The sequence below is a fragment of the Bos taurus genome, chromosome 13, assembly GCF_002263795.3.
Source record: "Bos taurus isolate L1 Dominette 01449 registration number 42190680 breed Hereford chromosome 13, ARS-UCD2.0, whole genome shotgun sequence".
NCBI classification, from domain to species: Eukaryota; Metazoa; Chordata; class Mammalia; order Artiodactyla; family Bovidae; genus Bos; species Bos taurus.
This window is the reverse complement of record NC_037340.1, coordinates 4,024,669-4,041,513: the sequence shown is the minus strand read 5'-3', so window position 1 is coordinate 4,041,513 and position 16,845 is coordinate 4,024,669. Positions and strand designations below refer to the sequence as shown.

Below are 16,845 nucleotides of genomic sequence, written 5' to 3'. Positions count from 1 at the left end.
GAAGTCCCTTTTTATCAGTGTTAGTCTGGAGAACACAACAGCTTCTGGTAATACCAGTCACTGAAAGATCAACCAAACTGCTAATTCTGTACCCCAAGAAAGTGTCTAATTAATGCAAAAATCTCCAGTATAACACATTCCATTATCCTAAGGTTATAAAAAAGAGGAATAGCTTTTAAGTTTCAAAATATCTTAATAGGAAACTTTTTAGATTAATAGTAAAGGTGGTACAGTGGCAAGGAAAATAACAAGAATGAAATTTTATTTAGGCAGAATTCATTTATTAAATATGTACTTCCTCTGTAGTCTGTGTTCTAGACAAAAACACAGGTTGATATGCCTGATCCTTTTTCCCATTCTCTTTGCTTGCATCTTTTGCAGGCACCTCTGACAGAGGGCTGTGCCACCACAGGATAATATGCATGTTCTTGGCCTGGCTAAATGAGGCATAGCTGGCATGTGGGTTAAGAAGAAAACAGTGGGAACATGAACAGAAGTAGCACAAAATTTTGAATGTTAAAAAAATCTTGTAACAACCTATACATGAAAAGAATCTGAAAAAGAACATATAAATATGTATATATAACTGAATCACTTTGCTGTACACTTGAAACTAACACATTTACAATTAGCTTTCTCTCTTGCTTAGTTGTGTTCAACTCTCTGCGACCCCATGGACTGTAGCCCATCAGGCTCCTCTGTCCATGAATTTTTCAGGCAAGAACACTGGAGTGGGCTGCCATTTCCTCCTCCGGGGGATCTTTCCAATTCCAGGGATAGAACTCACATCTCCTTTGTCTCCTTCCTTGCAGGTGGATTCTTTACTGCTGAGCCATCAGGAAAGAAAATTAGCTATACTTCAATTTAAAACAAACAAACAAAACAAAACCTTAAAACAAAACAAATGAGTCGTAGACATCTAAAGAATATATTGTTTAAAGAAGACAAAAACTAGACTGGTTATAGATTTGGAAAAAAGCAGAGGAGAGAAATGGTTAAAGGAACTGAGATTGGCCCCTCAGGGTGGCTGAGTAATATATGGAGTGTTATTAGATCAAAGCCCCCTATCACCGAGGAGAAAACAACCAAAAATGGGCTTTAAGTCAGTCCAGAAAGATGTCAGCTTAGTTTTTAGGATGAATTCTTCGTGCATAAGTTGATACGTATCATATTAGATTACAAAGGGAAGTCTTGTAATCTTGTTCCCAGGAGATGCCTGGATGTGAGACAGGAAAGCCCCAGTAACACGCATGACCATTTAGAGTGGCTGATTCACCCAGAGCCAGAGGAGCACACTAGAAGACTTCCTGGGGTTCTCACAGGCTCAGGATTTTCTAATAATTCAACAAACACGAGGCTGTCAGAGTGACTGCTCAGCAGTTCTGGAAAATTCCAAATACTTTTTCTTTGTGCAAATGAGGCTAACAGTAAGAATAGATTTTACAAGGACATTTTACAACCAATCAGCACCTCACGAAATGGAATAAATACCTGCTTCTCTCTTAATGCAGTAAATGAGTAGACATAGTTTACAATACAGCCAGAGCTCAGTGCCATTAAAATAACTGGTGGGAAAAAAGCACCATGCATGGATAAATCTTGTAGATAGTCAGTGTTTTGGGAAAGAGAGTTGGTGGCCCTGGTGTTCCCAGAGGAGTTTCACTGGGTTCTTTAAGCAAAGTCAATCTGCCACATTGAGGAAACCCAGGGTCAGCCTTAATGCTTTTGGTCCCAAGAGAAAGTTGTCCAGTTGCCAGAACATGAAGGAGAAAGAGAAGGAAAATTATCTCCTTTTCTGTCACTGCTGTGAACAGTGATGAGAAGAAATGGATCCTGTGGGAAGGTCTGCAAAGAGAAAGCCTTTTGTTTACTTCTCACTTGACTGAGACTTCTCAAGTCGTGGTTGAGACTTGCTCCTGCCACACGAGAGAGGTACTCATGATACCATACCACAGGGTCTTAAGAATGAAGAATAAATTTAGAAATTATCCAACTTAAAAAATGTATATATGTGCACATACATATACATAGATACACACGCGCATGCCTCAAAACACCCACCAGCTAAAGAAGACCATAGTCCAAGAAATCATTCTTCTTTCTTACAAGAAAGGCACAATCCAGGTAAGAAACACTCAGTGAAAGGCAGCACCATCTCGAGGGCTCCAGACAGTTGCTCCAGTTTACCAGGCACTGAAATGAACCCCCCTGCTTCCTCTCCAGACCAGCATTTCCCAGAGAGACACCAGCATCTCTCTGTTCAGAAAGAGATCTCAGTCACCCACCTTAATCGCCAGGCTTCCAAAGATCTTCGGCCTCCACTGCAATTATGCCTTAGAAATCCCACACCCATTTTGCATGCTAAGCCATGGAATTTTTTAAAACTGTTAAATCAGAAGTCTTGGGACCATATTACTCTGCCAAATAAGTCATATACATGGAAAATGAACTCCCTGCTAGAAAGCTTCACGCTGTGCTTAGGTGTGTCTCTAGTCTAGTCTTTGTTGAAAAAATAAAATCCTTGTCTTTCATTCTTTGACTTCTTTTCTAGGTGCTAAGTGAAAAAGTAGAGTTTTGTAGTCCCCGACTTGAACGGAGAGCCCCCTGTAAAACATTTCAAATCATGTTAAAAAAAAATAATCACAGCCCTACCCATGAAACTAAAAATGGAAACTTTTAAAACTGTTGCTAAGCAAAGACAACAACCGTGTCCCCTTTCAGAGCTGATAAGAGATCATGAGGTTGAAATTCTGCACAGCACATTGAAAAGTAGAAGCCTTCATCTTAGGACTTCATTTTTCTTTTAAAGCAAATACCTTTGAAAGCTTGCTAGATCCACACTGGCTCCATCCTCTGTTGTGTTTTTGATCTGTGACACTCAAAAATAATTACTGTCATAGTCAAATGCATGTGGATAATTTATAGCTCTCTATGCCATTTACACTTAAGAAAAATAATTCTTAAAGCATACTGATATCAGGACAAAATGGCCATGGAAATGAACCAATCCTGCCTGCCCAAAAGTCATATTTTTTTAAATCAACAAATAAAAAGAGAACACAAGAATTTTTGTTTGAAAGCTCACAAAATTGGAAATGAGGCAAGTCAATAACAAACTTTCTTCCAAACCCCCTTTCCTTACCCCTGGAAAGCAATTTATGAGACAATGAAAACCTCTAATACTGAGTGATGTGATTAAGTAATAAAAAGCTGAATTTTTCTTTCTATGTAACCCCCACAGGATGCTTCCAAAAGCACGACAAAGGTCTGTATAAAGAATTAACTGTGTGTTGGTGTAACCCCAGATTACAGGTGTTTGTTAAAGGAGATCCCACTGAGATTTTTCTCAGGACTGATTGAACAACAGCTTCATTCTCTCTCATGCTAATGGGCTGGTTAGCAAGCGCTCCCCTTTCTAGAAGGCTCTGTTAACAGCGTCCATGGGTGCACTGTCTCAGCCTTGAGTCTACAAGAAAGGCAAGCTTGCACAATTAAAACCTCGTGAGTCACTGATGACTGCCATCCGGATGCCGGAGCTTGCATGAAGAACCAACTTTTCCTCCACATGCTTCACAAGCGACGGTGGAGCCACCGCAGACATGCCCAGGCACCAACAGAAGGTGGCTGGCTAATCTCCGCCCCTACAATGCAATTTACAGGAGAGCGCATGCGCTCCTTGCCTCCGGAGGGACAGCTCAGGGCACACAGCCTTGACCCAGACCGCTGCTCTGCAAGTTCCCAGTAACAAGCGGGTTAAGCCAGCCAATAAATCAACCCTCCAACCAGGGCTTCATCACCCTACACCCTGGACTCTCGGGGCTTTGCAGGCATCTGAAATTTCTTTAACGGGATTACCTTGATGGACCCAGAAATCCTGGAGTCTGTCATCGTAAAATGACTGCTTCCAAGAATATTTATGAGAAGGTGCTTCCACGGTTCATCCTCACATTTTCCCGTCTAATGTTCAGGCTGTTTGTATTCTAAATTCTTCTCCTAGAAAACCTTTACCCCAAGAGATACATGTGTATGTGTGTGTAGTGGAGAGGTTGGCTCTATTTTTTAAAAACTTTTCCATTTGAAATGATTTCACATTTAAAGTTGCAAAGGCTAAACTCCCTTTCCACCCATTTAATAAACTTTAATATTTTGCTACTTTTGCTTAATGCAGCCCTTTCTTTCTGTGTGTGTATATAGGTGTACACACACACAAATATAATTAGTTCTGAACCATGTGAGAGTAGGCTCCATGTTTGATGCCTTACTCTGTAATATATCAATGTGTATTTCTTAAGAATAGTCTAAGGGTTCAGGATGGATTTTCTTTTAAAAATTTAGAAAAAATAAAATAAAATAAAATGGATTTAAAAAAAAAGAAAGAATAGTCTTACATAATCACAGTACAGCTATCAAATTTGAGAAATTTAACAATGGCATAATACTTTTTCATCTAATCTACAGTCGACAGACAAATTTCATCATGTGTCCCCAATAATGACCATTGTAACAATTATTTGGGGGATGAAGGATCCAGTTCATGGATTACCTTTGGGGCTGGAATACTACATCAGGATGTGTTCTTCCCAAACTGTCCCATCTCTGAGCCTGTAATACCATTTGCCCCTTTGTGGTGATGCTAATGTCTATCATCTGATGACAGTGCTGTCCCATGTTTTTACTGCATAGTTAACTTTTCCCTTCTGGACTTTAAGATACCTTGAGATGATGTAAGTATTCTGTTCTCCATGGAATCTCCACCTCTAGATTAAGTATCCATTGAGGACTCCTGCCTGAATCCATTTTCATTATAATGCTCACGAGTTTTCTTTTTTATTTAAGTAACACTATAGAAACTTAACTCACTGAACACCATCAGTGAGAAAGGGTTTTGTAGAAACCCTTTTTTGGAGAAAAACCCTTAGACTGTATTAGCTCACAACTCATCAGGTTTCTTCATTCACAGGGTGACAATGAAAAGAAGGACAGAGGGAAATACATGCACTATGAATGGGCCAGTTTTGCCCCAACACTCTTTTCTTTTATCCTCGTTTCTCCAAAAGAGTCCCATCCCGAGAGATAAGAGTGTATAGAATCGATAACATCTTCTACTCCTTTGATTCAATATCAAGCATTTTTCATGATGATTACATGCAGCCACTAGTCCAGGGCATTTCCTCTCTTTTGTTTAAATTGCTTCTAGAATAAACATCTCAAAACTTAGGATGGCAGCCAAGGGAAGATAACTCTCAGGGGAAGACACTGGAATCCTCACAACTTCCATCAGTAAGAAGCAGAGGAAAATGCCAAATTCCCATTCATTTCCAAAGAAATGCCACAACACAGTATAGCTTCTCACCTTTAATCCCATGTAATGAAAGTTGGTCTTTCCCCTAAATGGAGAGGAAATCCAAAAAAGATGGAATATATGTGTACCTAAGGCTGCTTCACTTTGCTGTACAGTAGAAACTAACACAACATTGTAAAGCAACTATACTCCAAAAGAAAAAGCTGGTCTTTCAAATGTGAAATTTCATCTATGGCAATAAATCATACTGTAACATCTCCCATGGAAACAGAAACACATATACATATATTAAACATAGAATTTACAACCATACACACTTTTCCTTGCAAGAAGAGCTCCAGGGACCTCAGAAACCTGACATGCTAATTGTCAAGAGAATCCTACACTCCATACAAAATGAAAGGAAGTGGGGGGAGTCTACACTTACCCCTCTAGGGTTTATCTTGCTCACTAAAAATAAACATATTTCCTGGAGGACAGATGGAACATGTGAGGTGACAATTCATTCTCTAAGAAAGCATGTGACTTTCCAAGAGCAAATTCGCACTTCAAGGTGTAGAATATTCAGATACACAAAACACTTTCTGATCTGTAGGCAAGAAAGTCTACAAAAGTGATTTTTCCAATAAGACTGTAGTTTGACTGAAAAGCAAAACTAGCAAAGACAACATGACCAGGTCCACGACACAGATGCTGGCCTGGGCCAGGCTTGCTTCCCTCATTCCTAAACACAGTCTGGCAACACGAGGCACTTCTTGTCATCCAATGAAGAGTTGCTTGTCTTTCTTGCATTGGGATGTGTTGTATTTAAAGATACTCTACCAAATTTAAAGATACTCTACCAAAATAGGGCAGCCAAGTGAAAAGACCACACATCTACACATAGAGTGGCAGCATGTTGCACTATACTGTACAGTATCTACCTTGTCAGTTTCACTGTCTTTTAGAGCTGGAAGCCACTTCGATATCATTTTACAGCTCCCTCATTTTATAGGCAATGCAACACAGATACCATTTGAATACGTGATCATTTCATAAATATTTAAACTTATTTAAATATGCATTTGTTGGAAGAATCTTTATCACCTTTGATTTGTGCAGGGAACAAGCCGGGCCCCAGTTATAAGATGGGGAATAAGACAGATGTAATAGCTACTCTCACAAATATTGGACCCTCTTTGTACAGTATTTATTGCTGATAAAAACATCATAGTTTATTCAAAGTTTTCATGTAGATCAGCAGTGCTCAATAGAAATGTAATGTAAGCCACATGTGATATTTTACATTTTTTTTAATGTGAAGAGGTGAAATCAATGTAACAATATACTTAAATTGAGGGAAGGGGGTTGATGTAGAGGGTAGAAAGAAAAAAAAACTATATTTAATTTAACCCACTATGTCCAAAATATTATTTAACATGTAGTAAACATAAAAAGTTATTAATGAGCTATTTTATATTCTTTATTGTATTTTCAAAATTCACTGTGTACTTTAGTACCATTTAGGTCTCTCAATTCAGATGCTTAATTTTCATGAGAAATGTTTGATCTGCATTTATATTTCAGAAAAAATTACAACTAAAAAAAACTAGATTGATAAAGTCAGCTATTCCAGTCATTCTTTAAAAAGTTTTCTGAAAAGTAAATCAAGCAGGTTTTCAATTTCAATTTAAATGAATTAAACCTGGAGGCAACTAAAAAATCAAGTTCCTCTGTGGCACTAACACTCTGCCAAATGCTCAGTGGCCCCATGAGGCCAGTGGCTGCCATACCGGTGGCACAGCTCTGAATGGTATGATTGTATGTTCCTAGGGAAAAAATGAGCATGGCGGGGCAGGCATCACAAACCAAAATGCACATATGAAAAATACACAAGACTCATCTGAGGCTGTGGGGACCAGTGAGTGGTGGAATCAGAATTCAGTCCCAAGAATTCCAAAGCCCAGTGATCTTTCCCTACACCTCGCTGAATTAAAAATGAGCGTGAAGAGACTTCACTGGTTGTCCAGTGATGAGACCATGCACTTCCACTGCAGGGGAAATCCTTGGTTTTGCTTCTTGATCAAGCAGGTTTGATCCTTGGTCAGGGAACTAAGATCTCATTTGCCCAGTGGCCAAAAACCAAAACTTCAGACAGAAGCAATATTGCAACAAATTCAGTAAAGACTTTAAAAATGGTCCACATCAAAAACATCTTTTTAAAAAGTGAGCAGGAAAACCTTACTCTATTTGAAAGTAAGTCGCTCAGTCATGTCTGCCTCTTTGCGACCCCATGGACTGTAGCCCTCCAGGCCCTTCTGTCCATAAAATTCTCTGGGCAAGAATACTGAGTGGATAGCTGTTCCCTTTTCCAAGGGGTCTTCCCAACCCAGGGATTGAACCCAGGTCTCTGACATTACAGGCAGACTCTTTAACCATCTGAGCCACCAGGGAAGCCAGGCCATAGAGAATCTTAAATGCCAGATTATCATGCTTGAACTTGAGCCAGCCCAGGGGTAGCACACAGGTGGTTTAAGACATGAATTGACCCACATGTGTATTCTTTTGGTTAGGTCCAATTTTTCTTCTAAAAATATGATTTTGAGTACTTCTCAATGAGACTTCCAGTTTCCAGTTTCCCACAGGCCCCCCACCGCTATTATATATACTCAGAACCACACAGCCTCACTCACCTGTGCTTTCCCCATCCCTGAGGTACTTGCATTTGGCAACCCAGTGAGGCAATTGGTGCCGTGAAGGGTCTGCAAAGCAAAGGAGGAGAATGAGAGGCCAAGGCTGCTTCCAGACACTCATCTGCTCTCCGCACTTGCTAAATTTGTTCCAGTAAAGACTGGAATCAAGGCGACTAGTTTAACTCGAGAACTGGTCTTTTCTAAAGCTCTTTTTGCTTCTTTCAGGTTTTTTCCCTTTGAGTGTTCATTAAAATACATTGTTGATCTCAAAAGTTTCTTCCAGAATATCTTAAATTTTCAGTCTATGGCTCAAAGGCAGTTTCCAGTGAAATGATAGTACTACTCTCACTTACAGACACACAGGCACATACATACACAGACACCACACACACACACACATTCACACACTGTGCACACACACCACACACACACATGCCACTCATTCACATACACACACACACACAGACTTACCACATACTCACATAGACACACCACTCACATATATCTACACACATGCATACACCACACATACAAAAGCACATATACACCACACACATACACACATACACACACACACACATATACACCACACACACATATACATACCACTCATATACATACACATGTACCACACACACACACCACACACATGTACACACTCACCACACACACACACACATATGCAGAGTTGGTCTCTACCTGAAGGGCATCTGACTCCCACTGAAGCCTTCTGAGTGGAAGATAAAGATAGATTTCAAACATATAACAGTATCTTCCATCCCTACTCATAGGCTAGGAGGCACTGGATAAAACCTATGACCCCCATATATCTATGTCCTTTTCTCCTGAAATATAAATTTATGAATATTTCATCTTTGCTATACCACAGGCTCCTAGAGGGGGTAACATCTTGGTAAGTTTCTGAGTCTTCTTATGAAAGAAACCAAAGGAATATTGACTTGGACATTATCGTTGAGGAAGGGGAAATAGCCCAATTTTGAGATGCATCAGGTTTTAGGGACCCTTTGCAGGTATAAAATCAAAGGAGCAAAAGTAGTGATTATCCTACCAGTATGAGTTTACTAATTAATATAATTTTGTCATATTATATTTATCATAATTTGGGAAAAGGTAAGAATTTGTCTAAGGCAATACATTGGAAATGTCTATCTATATTTTTTGTACTTAAATTCAAAATAAATTTTATATATCTGACAAAACATACTCTTACTTGATTCTACATGTTTTCATGCTGGGTAGGAGACTCTAAAGCAGAGATTCTGAAACTTGAGTGTGTTGTGGGGTAGGGTTGGGAATATTGATTAACATGCAGATTTGTAGGACTCACCCCAAAATATAATGCGGTAGGTTTAGGGCACCTCAAGTCCTACAGTGACTCTGATGTGGGAGGTAGAGCACCTACAGACTGCACTTGTTGAAATATGGCTCGAGCAGTTGGCTGTAAGTCATGGACCTTTCACCTGGGGCAGAGATCACTAGCCTTGTTGATGATTAGTTCCCATTATGATGCAATCAGTTGGTTGCACTGATGACTCCAAGCAATGGCCTCCCTGTATCTACACTCTCTCCAAGAGACTCTACAGCTCCTCCCATCAAGAGGAAGTCTACTTTCTTACCTTTTGTGTCTAGACTGGCCTTGTGGCTTGCTGGTCAACTTGCAATGGAAATGTCAGTGTGCCGTCTTGAAAAAACAATCACGTGTCTCTCTCAGATCCTTATCACCATGTGAACAGGTCCAGACAAGACTGCTGGACAATGAGAGCCTTCGTGAAGAAGACACCACCTGTCCCATTCAAGGTGACCTCAGACCAGCCCATAGTCAGCCTAGAAATGCAGAGCTCCCTACCTGGCCACTGCTGGCAGGAGATAGGAGGCGAGCCTTACCAACAGCATAAGAGCTGTCCATCTAACCCAAGAGCCATAAATTGTACTCTGAAGGAGACTGAATCTTGCAACAGGAAGGAAACACACCTCTTATTTTGACCTAAATAAATAAATAATAAATTCATGGCCAAACTTTACTGGTGGACCAAGGTGATGACTGAGGATACAGTACAAGATAAGAAGTCTGAAACCCAGGTTCCAAACAATGGAATGCGTGCATGCTAAGTCGCCTCTGTCGTGTCTGACTATTTGTGACCATATGGACTGTAGCCCGCCAGGCTTCTCTGTCCATGGGATTCTCCAGGCAAGAATGCTAGAGTGGGTTGCCTTGCCCTCCTCCTGGGGAATCTTCCCAACCCAAGGATTGAACCCATGTCTCCTGTGTCTCCTTCATTGCAGGCAGATTCTTCACTACTCAGCCATCTGGGAAGCCCAAGCAATGGGATTGTTAAGAATAAAAATCTAAAGTGACATCATTTAAAGACATTACAAGATTAAAGATCCAATCCATAATAAAAGACTTTCTTTAGTGTTCCATCAGTATCTTACTGTCCATTCACCCTAAAAGAACATAAAAGATATAGAATTTGTTCTTTTGAATATAAGACACATGTAACATAGTATTTTATATTTCCTGTAAAATCCATAGAATCTATGTGAATTCCTCAAAAGCATTCAAAATCAGATTTTTTTAAAAGCTCCCCAAAGGCAAAACCAGGTCTTCCCTGATGACTCAAATGGTAAGGAGTCTGCCTGCCCAATGTGGGAGACCCACATTCAGTCCCTGGGTTGGGAAGATCCCCTGGAGAAGGAAATGGCAACCCAATCCAGTATTCTTGTCTGGAGACTTCCATGGACAGAGGAGCCTGGTGACTACAGTCCATGGGGTGACAGAGTCGGACACAACTGAGCAACTCACACACACACACACACACACACAAAGGCAAAACCAAAATTAAGACATCCCTTAATTCAAACACAGCTTCACTGAATTTCCCTGCTGTTGAATTATTACAAGCTGTTTCACCCATCTAGAATGAGAATGCTAGAAAGACCAGGCCTCCTAAGAGAAATACATCTTTGCGCTCCTAGAGTATTTATTATTTTGGCACTGGTTGTATTACTGTCTGCTTGGAAAGCAATGTCTGTGGTATAGGAAACTCGTTGGAGTGCTGGGTTGCAAAAGAACACACCATATGCTCTGAGGTTCACAAGAACGATGGCCTTAAGTCAAAGGTGATGCTTGGGTTAAGAATTCTCTTTACAAACTGGGCTTTATATGAATGTAATGGGAACGTTATATTCAAAGGCCAGATAAGTTACCTCTCTTGTCTGATAGATCATTATTTCACCTCCTACAGAAGAGAGAATGAACACAGACTGTCAAATCATTGTGCTTCCTCATCACTGACCATCTGCAAACAAACTAAAATGGATAAAAACTTAAAAAATCTATTTCTTATAAGACCAAATATTAGCCCCATGGGCCCCATAAAGTTTCCAAACTTTTCTTATTGATTGGCTTCCTTTGATAAAGTGACCAAAAAAGTCATCAAAACAGCCCCCAACTAAGAAACCATATTATGTAGTATTCTGTAAAATTACATATACCATCAGTAAAAACAGGAAAAGAAAGCCAGAAAACAGATTTCAAGATGATTTCCCACACATTTCAACAAATTTCCTACCAGGTAAAAGTCCCAACTTTTAAATGGTAATCCCCCAAACAAGGAAAATCTTATGGCTTCATGACTTCTGACTTGGAAGCAAAAATCTGTAAGTCAAAATAGCCCTAGATATACATTTGTGGAAGACTTCCTCCCCATTTTAGGTTAAACCTACAGTAGGCAGTCCTTCTGATTGTACGGATCCTGACATTTGGCTCTTTTACTGGAAGCTTGGTGGCTTGCAGTACAAGCGTGCCAGCACTCTGGGACTGCCCTCTTAGTGTGAGCGGTCAGAGATGATTAACTGAAAAATATTTCCAAGTTAAACATTGATTTGCCTCTGCCTCTATTTATTCCTATCTTGGATGACCTTTCCAACTCTCTTTTTCTTAAACCAAAGAAAGCAGGCACCAGTGACTTTGCATGTCTCAGTAGAAAACAAAATCAGAATTCTGCATTTGGTTGGTTCTTACAGCTTTATAAAGAAATGAGCAGGGCATTGAAGTGATCCAAGGAAGTCTATTTTTCTTTGTACACACACACAGGCAGACAGACACACACACCATACTTGTGACTTGAATGAGATCCTCTCTTTTTTGTTTCAGTCACTATCTTATGAAGTCCACACAGATTCAGAAGGTCTGAAACTAGCTTAGTGTATGAGTTAGCTTGAACCTCATCCTCCTGCTCCTCCTCTTCCTACTTTAGGAAAGGGGCTGCATATACTAAAGACATCGATCCTCCAGATCTCAGTCTACCACTTCAATCCATCACCAAATCCTGTGGCATCTTACTTTGAAGTATCTTGTATCTCTCTCACACACACACATACACAGATATCCCCCTTAGCTCAGTCCCCACCAGTGCTCAGCACTCCAAGCCTTAAAGTTTATGGAACGGCTCCCTATCAGTCTCCTCTTCATCCTATTTGCAAGGTAATGGTTATCTTACTTGAACACAGCTGTCATCATGCCCTTTCACTGTTCAAAAATCTACTCTACAATGGCTACCTACTGCCTAATATCAACAACAAATTCCTCCTCCTGGGCCAAAAGACTTTCCATAATTTTGACCCATTTTATCCAATCTATCTAATTTCTTACCTTTTTCTCCACTGTGTAACCTTTATCTGATTAGGCTAGTTTGTCCCAGGCTACCACCTCCCACTACCCAAGAGGATTAAAACTATTTACTAATATCTTTTAAACATCTCCAGCCAGGTACTCATGAAGTTAGGTGTGGCCATGTGATCACCTCTGGCCAATGAATTCTATGCAGACAGAAGTGACATATACAACCTCTGGGTGAAAGTATTTAAGAAGCAATTCATTTTTCTCATCTCTTCTCTTTGCCACAAAGACCGATTAACTCCAGATGGTAGCAACTCCATTGCCCTGGATCCCTAAGTGAAGATGAGTTTCAGCAGATTCCTCCTACTGATATGTGATACTCCACTGCATCTGTCACTGAGATTTGGGGGATGGTTGTTGCTCTATCACAAGCTAGCCCATCCTAACTAATACACCCACTGTGCTGGTTCCTGCCTCCAAGCATTTTTACTATACATATGCCCTCTCTCTACTTCCTCCTATTTTTTGAAGTTCTGCTCAGGCTTCTGGATCCAGCACAAGTTCTCTTTCTCCAAGAGGCCTTCCTAATTTATTTATGCCACAATGATCTCCCCTTTCTCTCTATGGATATGTACCATCATACCCTTTAACCTTCAATTCAATGGTGACCAAATACTTATTGAACTCTTTGTGTTAACAACTGTCTTAGATACAAAAACATGAGATGTGATTCTTATCACCAAGAAGGATACAATTAGAAAGTCATACAGTAATAAAAGATGCAACATAAATGGTCAGAATGCAAAAATGGCTCATTGCTAAGCCAGTGACATAAAGACATGCTGCCAATAACATGACTAAAGGCATTTGGGAAAGCTTTCGGGAAGTTAAGAGCTCCCCTGAATAGCATGTAGCCAGAAGGAAGAACATTTTAGGTAGAGACTTAGAGACAGAGCAAAAGCACAAAAAGAAACACTTAAAGTTGGATTTTCATAAAAAGAAGTTTATTAGAAAAAATTAGCATAGGAAAGTACTGGAAGAAAATAACAGAAAGGTAGTTGGAGTCAGATTTTGCTGAGTCACATGCTGAAGACTTTGAGCTACTTCCTACAGGAATGAAGAGCTGCAAAGTTGTAAACAGTAGAAAGAAACATGCAAAAATCACTTAATTGAGGTGATCTATCTAACATTTATAAAACAGATGGATTGAATGAGGGTAAGAGAATGGAAGCATTATCTAACTCCCCTCAAACTTAATAAATGTTAATGTTGTCTCTCTAATTACTGTGTAACAGTTAGCAATTGCTGTATAACAAGTCACCCCCAGATTTAGTTGCTTAAAACAATAAGCATGTATTACCACTCATAATTGTCTGGGTCTGCCGGGTTGTTCTTCTGGTCTTGGCAGGACTCACACGTGTGTGGTCAGTGTCAGGCTGGGTAGAGAGGGAACTCTGTTGATGTTAGCTAAGCTTTCTCACACATTATGAAGGTCACTGACTACAGACTGATCTAGGATGGTCTCCACTGTGACAACTGGGCTCTCCAGGTCATTTCTTACCACCCAGCAGCCTAGCCAAGGCTTGTATGGTCATGGCAGGCACCCAAGAAAACAGATAAGCACATAAGCGTCTTCAGGTCTGACCTAGGAAATGGCAAGACAGTACTTCTGTTGATTCTGCTTGCCAAAGCAAGTCACAAGTCCAGCTCAGATTCAAGATGTGAGGAAGTAAAGTCACACTGTGAAAGGTGGGGTTGCATCCAGGCCATTATCTGAGAAGCAAAGATACAAGCAACTAGGCATCCTCCGCTACCCTTTATTCATGCTCACTTTATTCTGCTATAAGCCAGGAAGTTACATTATTACACTCACCAGTTTACAGATGAGGAAACTGAGCTTCCACTTGGTTAATAATTCACCTAAGATTATATATAACTGAGTATAATCAGTATCTGAAATTCAGTCTAACACCAAGCCCATGGAATTTTACTTTTTGATAGAAATCATTGGCACTATTGGTGAAAAGCCTGCCTGCCAAAGCAGGAGACATAAGAGATGCAGGTTTGATCCCCGGGTCAGAAAGATCCCCTTGAGAAGGGCATGGCAACACACTCCAGTATTCTTGCCTGGAGAATCCCATGGACAGAGGAGCCTGGTGGGTTACAGTCCATGAGGTCACAAAGAATCGAAAACAACTTACCACATTATATTGAAAGAGAGTGAAAATCAACAGTAAAGGAGAAAGAACATTTTGCTGACGTTAAAGAGTTAAATTCAAGTACCAGTTATGTTTGTTTCTTTATTTCTAATACATTCAGCTGTTTTGTAGAGGCTAATATAACAACCAAAATATCTACACACATAAAAGTATTTTGAAAACTACAAAATTCCATACAAATAGAATTTATTCTTATTCTAACATCTTGATGGAATCTGGAATAAGTCTGCATAGAAGGAGATGAGCAATACCCTCCTGGGAAAAAGATGCATTTATTATCTAAAATTATCTAAAATATGCCATGCCAAAAATACTTCCAGAAATTGGCCAAGTATTTTAGTATCTTATGCTTATGAGAAATTTAATTTAGTAAAAATTCCTGGCTGTTAATAAATTATTGTTCAAAAAAAAAAAGAAACTACTGTTAATATTTTTAAGGCACAATAATGCTATTGCAGTTGAAGCTTTGCTAAAGAGTTCCTGTTTTTTAGAGTGTAGTAGTCATGGGGAGTTTTCCAGAAACATTAGAAAGTATAAGTGAAAGATTAGCTACAATTAATTACTGAAGCTGAGTAATGAGTACTTTTATGTCTGTTTTAAATAATAAGATATTTATATTAAAAAAAACTTTTTCTATTTATTTAAAACCTTCCAAATGGGAGTAGCTGCCCTTCTTTTAAAATAAAAGCTCTTTGCATCTGATATTTCAGAAATATTCCCAGAGCCATAGGCATGACCTATAAGGCCTGGATATTGTTTCTTTCAGCATGAAAACTAATGGCCAAAACAAAACCCCAATATCATCTTTTCTCAACAGCCAGAGCAAGAGTTTCCTAAGCTGCTTCTCAAACTTAATTCCTAACTTTCATTCTAACATCAAGTTTCAACCTTACACATTAACCATGGCAATCTTACCCCACCCTTGCTATCTGTTCCTAGCAATCGTCCATTCACCCTTGTCTGAGCCACCCTCTCACGGTCTGTTTTTCTGAGCAGCAGAATATAGAGTAAGGCTTGTGTTGATTTTGTGCAGTCCACATTCCTGGAATGTTAGCACTGAGCATAGAATTTGACCTGTAACACAGTGAGGAAAGAGTTCAAATGCAAACTCCAAAGATATCCACCCCACAGAATAAAATGCCAATAAGCAATTTCCTTTTCCCAGCCTACCAAAGATTTTTAGCAGATAGCCCATAACAGACAGAAGCCATGCCAATATTTTATAACCCATAAAATTTCTTCAAGCAGTTGTACAGATTTCCAGCCATCCTTTGATCAGTCATTGTAACAGTGACTCTGGGCTTTTGCCTAAAAATGATTCCTAGATCTCAATACATATACAATGGAAACGATCTGGCCTTCAGAAGGTCTCTCATTAAAGCGCTAATCTGTTCCACCACATTCTTCTGAGACGCAGCAATCAGCATCCAAGCCGGCCTCCGTGGCCAGCCCTAATAAGACTGAGAGAAACAGCTTAAGTAATTGGATTGCTCTATGGGATTGAATGTCTGACAACAAAAGATAGCCATCTCTATGCGACCACCCCATCTTTGTTCCCACAATGAATTCATTTAGCAAGGCACTCAGAGGTTCCCGGACCCGGGGAGGAATGACAGGCTAGGAACACAAAGGCTGGGCCAGCTGATGAGCCCAGAGACAGAGACTGTGCGATTCCCAAAAGTGAATTGCAGGGAACACAGGCAGCACACAAAGAGTTGTGGAACATTATCATAATCACATTACTGCACTGGTCCCCGGTTCCCAGCCAAGGCTGGTGTTGGCTACTTCTCATTCTGACCGTGGACTTCACCCTCGTTTGCCACCTGCAGTCTCCTGTACATGACTTCCTGGATGATACTCTGAAGCCCAGATTGTTTCTGAGTCCTGGATGGGTTTTTTTTTTTCATAAATTTAAAAATAATTTTTATCCAAAGAGACTGACAATATAGAAGTGTCCAAGTAGTCAGGGAAGGAGATGCTGGTGCTAAAATGATCTCCTATTTGTCTCCA

At 39.9% G+C, this 16,845-nt stretch overlaps 1 long non-coding RNA gene across 1 annotated transcript; it reads right to left on the bottom strand.

Moving 5' to 3' along the window:
* Nucleotides 1–265: 265 nt before the first annotated feature.
* On the bottom strand, nucleotides 266–9,540 carry LOC132346851 (uncharacterized). The gene is made up of 3 exons (XR_009496816.1): nucleotides 9,323–9,540; nucleotides 7,975–8,043; nucleotides 266–452 (listed from the first exon to the last, which is right to left on the bottom strand). It is a non-coding gene; the product is annotated as an uncharacterized lncRNA (long non-coding RNA).
* Nucleotides 9,541–16,845: the final 7,305 nt, after the last annotated feature.